The sequence below is a fragment of the Rhincodon typus genome, unplaced genomic scaffold (assembly GCF_021869965.1).
Source record: "Rhincodon typus isolate 14 unplaced genomic scaffold, sRhiTyp1.1 hic_rhity00002906, whole genome shotgun sequence".
NCBI classification, from domain to species: Eukaryota; Metazoa; Chordata; class Chondrichthyes; order Orectolobiformes; family Rhincodontidae; genus Rhincodon; species Rhincodon typus.
The window spans coordinates 2,376-10,838 of NW_025968544.1; the positions used below are offsets into that span (position 1 = coordinate 2,376).

Below are 8,463 nucleotides of genomic sequence, written 5' to 3' on the forward strand. Positions count from 1 at the left end.
GACCCACGATGTTGCGCTTAACTTTTACCCTAAAAGTTCTCATTGTCTGGAGAACTTGCTTGCTTTTAAAGTTGTAAAGTTGACGGTTGGAAACTAATGAGATATTTTGATAAAAATGCTGATTCGACAGATAAAAGTGATAATTTCACTGACATTATAATACAGAAGTGAATAACTAACCTGGTCCTGATGAACTCTCAGTGGATCTGAAGCATTAACGCTGTTTCTCTCCACAGATGCTGCCAGACCTGCTGTGGTTATCTATCAATGCATTTTCTTGTTTTAGATTTCCAACTACGGCAGTTCTTTGCTGCTGGTTAGCTTGAACGTCGTTTGGGATAAAATTGGTTTCCTCGCAGCTGCTTTCCTGCTTCTGAAAACCAGTCAGCAGTGCTGCGGTCACGAAAGGCTAGCAAAGGCGAACTTGCAATCCCTGACTCGGGATCGAACCAAGGCCGCGGTAGTGAAAGCACCACATTCGAACTATTTCACTACAATGGAAGGCACAGGGTTTCTCGTTGAATGAAACTGCTTTTACTTTTCCATTTTTGCTCAGTTCGGCTGGAGATCAGTTTCTCCCTGCCTTCGATGTTTATAGCGTGGAAATAGACCATTCGGCCCATCATGTCAGTGCGTGCCAACAGGCATCCATCTATTCTGGCCCCAGTTTCCAGAATTTGCCCATGGCCTTGTGTGATGTTTCGAGAGAAAATTCAGTGAGATTATCTCTGTAATCAACTGATGGGACTGAGGGTTCGTGGTAGTGCAATTGTGTTACAACCCACTTAAGGGGCTCATCCTCATTTTTAGCCACTGGGGGAGATATACAGACGTCTCCCGGAGGGTGACAGAGGTCTCAGGATTACACCGACTACATGTGCTTCACTTTCACTCTCCATCCCCACACACCTTTCCCCGACAAAAGGCAGCTTTAAGTAGAACACAAGTAAATTCTCTAGACAATGAGAACTGCTGTTTTTAGCTCGGATATGAAACAGACAATGAGCTCAAATGGCCCCACATGCTCTTCGTGTGCAACTTTTAATTTCCAATTACCTCAGCTCCTGGGAATCTGACAACAAAAAGGTCCAGCACACATTCCTCTTTGGAAGCATATGTCAATTTGCAAGGATAGAAAAGGCATCAGCTGTGCTCGAGCCAGGTAGGACTCAAACCTGCAATCTTCTGAGAATAGGGAGAATAGTCACTAACAGTCCCCATTAACAACTATTCTCCCTCCCAGCCTGATCGTTAGCCATTCCTTTTTTTGACTATCCAACTTTCTTTCTCTCTCTTTGGGCTCTATCCTATCGTTTACTCCCTACGCCACCCACCTCCCTATTTTCTGCATATAAACTGACGTTTTCCCAGCCACCATCAGTTCTGTGGAAGGGTCACCGGACCCGAAACGTTAACTCTGTTTTCTCCTCCACAGATGCTGCCAGACCTGCTGAGCTTTTCCAGCAACTTTGTTTTTGTTCCTGATTTACAACATCCGCAGTTCTTTTGGTCTCTTTTAATGTTATTCTCTTGCCTTCTCCGTGTAACCCTGCACATTGTTACTTTAAAAATAATCAGCGGATTCCCTTTTGTATCAATTGAATCTGCGTCTTGGATAATTTCGGGCAGTAATTTACAGAACCTCTCACTCTGTTCAAAGTTTCAAAGAGACCAGCCTTCAGCTTTCTGTTCTCCAAGGAGAGCTTTCCCAACTTTCCAATCTATCTTCATTGCTGACATTCCTCATCCACGGCATCATCCAAGTCAATCTGTTCAGCGCTGTCTCCAATCACTTCACATCCCCGCTTCCGGAAGTTTCACTCCCAGAACTGAGTAATAATGCAGCTGGAGGATTCATTCAGAGTCAGATTGCATGGGCGAACAACCTGAAACACTTGTTTTGACTTTGAACGAGTGTTTCCATTTGCCTTATTCACTACAATGGTACTTCTGCCCCATCCACACTTCAGGCAATCTGACATCATTTAACAAAGCTGGTTTGACAGAAAGCTGATCGGGCATTGTGGCAAAAGTGAAGTGAGAAACCGGGACTCGTCTGCGAGTTGAAGCCGACAAGATAAAGCAGACAGTGAGAAACTGTTTTGAGGGAACTGGCATTTTAGAAAATAGAAGAATAAAAGAGTAGCGTTTATTTAGGACTTTGCACCACCCGTAATAAGGTCCGTTGAACACGAGCAGATGTTCTTTAAAACTTGCTTCCTGCTTCTCCATATGCGATATATTCGCCGCAAAGAGACTGAGGGATTTCAAACTCAATCCCATCGAAACTAAACCCCATAAGTGAAGAATGGAGCAAGACATTGAACGCCCAAAAACGCCGGCGATTCGAATCCCAGAGCTGCTCCTCGTTATGCTATCCACATGAAACAGAAATCATAGCCCTAGACCAATGAACCAGCAACAGTGCAGTGCCGTTAACATCAAAATAAGGTGAGTTTTCTTGTAAAGTAAGGATATTCTTGCTGCTTCGGGATGTAAATGCAGCACCGAGTTTTAATAACAGCTTCTTCCCATTCTGACCACCTGCTCCCGAGAGGCTGCGCCAGCACCCTTCCTCCGGGACCGGGCACTCTCCATTGGTGACTGGAATAAGCCATATTCCATTGGCAGGCACTGCTGTGGGAGAACAGCACGAATGCGCTCTCCAGCTCCCTGTCAAACACGGGCTTGCAGAGCAGGGGAGGGGAGTGTTGGGAGTGGGATGTATGGAAAGTATGCAAGGCTGTGCAAAAGGGAGATTGCGCATGCACAGGAACTGACATTCTTTTGGGAATCTTGTCCAAATTACTGCATCAGATACAGTGTTAAAAATGCAGAGCTGCTCGGAAAAAGAGAATCTCTCCCAATTTGGGGGAACTGTATCTGTGTGCTTCTCGATGTCACAGGGAGGTCGCTGCTGCCTGAATCAGCTCGGAGTGTTACTACGGCGAGCTCTGTGCCTCAGGCACACTGCACCTGATGTGTATAAACTGCACCACGCTGTTCCCAGCTCAAAGAATAGTTTTACTTTTCAAACCATCCCAGAGTGATTGAAAATGCGAGAAGGCACTTTACGCCATCATCTTGACAGCTCCTGTTGAGAAAACGGAATGTGTGAGTGAACAGTCTCTACTGGAGCATTTTTCATAATTTACGACCTTGGCCCACGTGACAATAAAATCATTTTGAGAGATTGATTCTGTTACAGATAACAGGAAACAGCTGAGATGGTTTAACTTGCTTCTGAAAACATTTGAGTAAATTGTGCAGAGCAGTAGATACTTCTCCCCGTTGTTAGTGAAATGATAAACAACTCAACACAAAGAAACAAAATTACTTTAAAGTTTCAACAAAGGTCTGTAGCTCGGGTTGTGGTTGAGATTGTTGACTTGCTCGCTGAGCTGGCTTGTTTTCTTTCAGACATTTCGTCACCATGCTTGATGATATCATCGGTGGAGCCTCCGATGTAGCAACGTTATTGTACTCTGCTTGGAATTTATACTGTCTGGTCCATTATGGTGAGTTGTGTCATTTTTGGTTTTGGTCTGTATGGGTTTGTATATGGGGTCCAATTCTATATGTTTGTTGTTTGCATTGCGGGTGGAGAACCACGCTTCCAGGAATTCCCGTGCTCTAATGATGATGTCACCTAGCATGGTGACGAAACGTCTCCACAAAAACAAGCCAGCTCGGCGAGCAAGTCAACACAGAAATTACTCAGTGACAAATCTGTTGAATCAAGTTTGGTGAAGAATTGAAGCCGATGGAATGAAACGCTCCATGAAAGTGAGGACGTAACATTGTCTGTGAGGAATTACCTCCGAGACTCGAGGAGAGTGCACAGTGCTCTTCCCAGGCGTCAGTCTTGGGACCACCTCTCTTCTGGACAGATATTAATGACCCGCACTTTTGCACAGAGTGAACAATTCCAAAATCCTAAATTACACAATTCTCGCAAATAATGTAATCAATGCAGAAGGGCAGAGAAACTGATTTTTTTTTTCAACAAATCTTCCACTGTCTGATCTGAAGCTGGAACATTTCAGCTCTGCAAGGAGTGCAGTAAAGTCGATGAGTTAATATTCGGCGTTGTCGATTCACATTGTCCTCATCCCGTTATTGTTTAAAACTCTCCGCCAGAAACGTCACTGAAAAATGGGAACAAGTCTCAGTGTTCGATACAGCCATGGCTGATCTAACACTTCAATGACTGACTCCACCCCATACACACAACTCTATGTACCATTGGGAATCCAGACATTTCTCAATCTCTGCAATCAAAAATAAAATGTCAACTGTGGAAGAGAAAGTTCGTGTTCCGAACCAGTTGGGCTCCTCCACAAACATTGCAGGTTTGTCCAATGAGCAATCGATTCTGGTCTGATTATCTTTCAAACGGTATTATTCCCAGAAAGATGAACCTGAAAATCTGACGAACTTCATCTGGTCAGAAGTGGAGCCTGGAGTGACAATGAATCTGCTTTTGCAGGTCATTGACTTCTGTCAAACGTGAACTAAAATTCAACAAGTTGTAGAGCTGGATAAACATAGCAGGCCAAGCAGCATCAGAGGAGCAGGAAAGCTGACGTTTCCGGTCTGGACCCTTGATTTCTGCTGAAATTTTGAATTCATTTCTTTCGTTGAGTTGAGTTGTTTATCATTTCAGTAAAAACAGGGTGAAGTACCTGCTGCTCTGCACAATTTATCTGCTCCTTTATCCATCTCCCATCCACCTCCCCCTCGGCTTCAGAATCCCCTTCCCCTCCCCAATTTCTGATGAAGAGTCCAGACCCGAAACATCAGCTTTCCTGCTCCTCGGCCTGCCGTGCTCATCCAGCTTGACACCTTGTTATCTTAGATTCTCTAGGATTGGCAGCTCCTGCTATCTGTAAAATTTGACTCTGGTGGGATTTGAACCCACAACCTTTGAATAGCACCACGATATAAGCCCATAGAAGTCCAACGCGCTGTCCATTGCGCCACAGAGCCCCACTCGTTTGTGAGTTTAAGTACAGAACGTTGACTTTGGAACATTATCTTCGTGTCTTTCATCAAACATCTGTTCTTCGGAAAGAAGGGTCACCGGTCCCGAAACGTAATTCTGATTTTTCTTCACAGATGCTGCCGGATCTGCAGGGCTTTTCCAGCAACTTCTGTTTTTACATCTGTTTGTCCTCGTCCCACTTGCCACACTATCCTTGTGTGATTTGGCACTTCAAGTGATCATCTAAACACTCCGAAAATTTTCTGATGATTCTTAGCTGAACCACGCGTTCAGGCAGTGAATTCCAGATACCCAGAACTCTCTGGGGGAAAAACACATCTTCCTTAAATCTCCTCCAAACCTTCTGTTCCTTGCTTTTAATCTTTAGCGATGGTCATTCATCCTTTTCAACAAGATGAAGTTTAGTTCAATCTCGCGAATGTATCCCCTTCATAATTTTGTGCAAGTTAATCAGCTCCCCACTGAGTTTTCTCTGCTCTCAGTAAAACAACTCCAGACCAGCTCGTTTATTTTCACAGAGGAAATGGTCCAGCCCGGCAATATCCTCGTGAATCTGTTCTGGACGCCCGCTAGTACAATTACACCGTTCCTGCAGTCTACCGATCAGAATGGAACAAAGTTCTCCGAACAAAAGCAGAAATTTCTGGAGAAATTCAGCACGACTGTCATCATCTGTGGATATGATGGATGTTTTGATTGACTGTCACGTGTACCGGTGTACAGTGAAAAACTGTTTACGAGCTGGAGAAGCAGATCATAGTAAGCAAGGATGGACAGCTCAGAGACTGTAAAAATACGTAGACAGAGGCATACAGGTCACACTGCACAGGGCGTGCACTAGGCGAGATCAACGTTAGCAAGATCAGCAAGATCATGCGAGTCAAGTGTCGTCAGTACTCGGATCTGGATGACCGTAGCTCCTTAAACCAGAAAGTAGATTTAAAACAACATTACTAGTAATTTTACAGATTCAGATTTAAGCTTAAAAGTGTAGAACGTTAATAAGAAATGTTAGAGGTAGATCTGCTCGAGAGATGTCGCAAAGAGTCACATGGTGTCAGTGCCATTTTGAAAGAAGAGTCCAACGACTCTTCTTCAGAACTGATAGTACAGAGGAAAAGGCGGCATATATAACGTGCCCTCGTAAACAATCTGACCTGTGTGTATATGTCTAAATATGAATGTCATTGTGGAAATCAACACTTCTTATTTCAAGCTCATCTTATCTTTACATTACTTCCCTAGACATAGATGGTGCTTCATCTTCTTCAAGTTTTTCTGGCTGCAATGTAGCTTTTTCGAGCATTCTGAACTACCTCCTGAAATGCCTGCCGTTACAAATTTACTGACCTAGCTCTTAAACCTAATTTTCCATTTCATTTCAGACAACTTTATGTTCGTACTGTTACCATTTTCCTCACTTGGGTTTTAAGCGCTGATCTTAGGACCAACCTTCCCTTCCTCAAAGTAAATATAAGTCTCAGTCACAGTGTAATCATTGCTACCTGGGGGCGTCTTCATTCTGAGGTCAATAATGAAAACTGTGCCATTGCATACTACCAGATATAGTGCTCTCTCGTTGCTTCTGGAAAGTACTGTTCTAATTAACTGCCCCAACAACACCTCATCAAATCACCATTCAAACTTTATTCGGCAATCTGGCTTGCCCAATTTATACCATCATTAGAATTACCAAATATTATGTGGTACCATGACTTAAAATGAAAGGACTGCTTTAAATGGGGCAGCGGTCGAATGACAAGGGTCTGAAGTCCAATAGTTGGCAAAGGCACACACTTTGGTTCAGCAAGTGACAACCGATGCTAGGTAGAATCGGGGATAAATATCATTATTTCCAGTTTACAAGACCAGGGCCTTTCCAAAAACCACCACACCCTTGCAGTGCCCATGTGTGGCTGAACTACGGCATTCTACCAGTTTGGTACGCACGAGTCAGATTGTTTGAAATATTTGGAACGGTGCGCTCAGACAAATTTGAATGTCATTGTATGCGATACAGTACAGGCGACCGTGCACAGGCAAATGAAACTGAGAAATGCAGCTTTTAGGTCAACCTTAGCTGGAATCAGATTGTGATAGCTGAATATGAAAGTCTTGTTGCAATTGTCTTGGGGTAATGAACACACAAATGCAGTTCGTTGCAGTAATAATTTCCCTAAACTCGAGAAGGAAATACTTGCCTTCGAGGTCACATCAGAAATGTCCATTTGATTCATCACAGGGATGAGAAGACTGTGTTCCAGGAGCATACAAGTAAAATCAGTTAGTGCTCCATAGAGTTCAGAATAATGAGAGATGAGGAAAATGTCTTAATTAATAAATTAATCATTAAGTAGAATTCAATACAAGGAAGCACAAAGTGACATACAAAGGGGACACGAATATGGAGAGATGATACACAATAAGCAGAGTAGTTCTTTTTGAATATTTTAGATCTCAGGTCCACGTTTACTTTTACTGAAGGTATTTACTGCCCAGTCAGCACTGGAAGCCCCACGGGGAGGTGGTCGAGATCATACTACACCTGTAACGTCTGTAGTTCTTGGAGCATTGTGTGAACTCCTTATCCGCACTCTTCACCAAAACATGTAAAGAGATTACAAAAGACACAGATGGGGTCTACTGGGATATAAATTCATTAGAACGGATGCAGACGGATTTTATGGGGGTGGCGGAAAAGTTGCAGGATTATATGTAGGAGCTGTTGGGGCAGTTGGAAATGTTGTAACTGACACAGGGAAAATTAGGAAGGAAATTCATAGAGATTTCCCAGATGACGTGAGGTTCAGAGTTTCCAAATAAGATGAAAATTCCCTTTTTCGAGTGAATCAAAGTCAGAGAGGTCAGAAATTCAAAAGCGTCGGTGAATACTAAACGAAATCTTGTAGCAGAGTTTCTTTCCATCATAGAGGTATTTAAATCCGCACAATATTCCACGAAAAAGGTAGTCGGTGATTCCAGAATGTTTTCAAAGGCTTATGAGCAAACACACAAGGAGTAAATTTAACAAGGGGAGAGAGTCTGTGGCCGGGGCAAGGTGGGAGAGATGGGGGGGATGGCGAGTTTGGGGGCGGGGGTGTGGAATCAATTTGACTTTGAATGAATTCAGATGTGAAGAATTTTCATGAACAGTTGATTAAAACTGATTATAAAAATGCTTATGGTTTTGGAAGGTGTGGCATATTATTTGACGTGAAGCATTATAAATTGCGACACAACTGAGCAGGATTTTTAAAAATTGCAGAAAGTAAATTTAGTTATAAATAAATTTCGTGAACAAATGCAGCTGAATAGCATCGACTGTAAAAATTCTCGTGGTTTTGAAACGTGCGGCATATGATTCCCTGTGAAGCATTATAAATGGAACAGAGATTTTTTTATTAATTGGAAAGTAAAGTTATACCCGAATAATCAGGAAGTGAGCTGTCTCGCGGAGC

General features: G+C 43.1%; 1 non-coding gene across 1 annotated transcript; it reads right to left on the minus strand.

Moving 5' to 3' along the window:
* Positions 1-4,896: 4,896 nt before the first annotated feature.
* Positions 4,897-4,989, minus strand: trnar-ucu. The gene is made up of 2 exons: positions 4,953-4,989; positions 4,897-4,932 (listed from the first exon to the last, which is right to left on the minus strand). It is a non-coding gene; the product is annotated as a tRNA-Arg (tRNA).
* Positions 4,990-8,463: the final 3,474 nt, after the last annotated feature.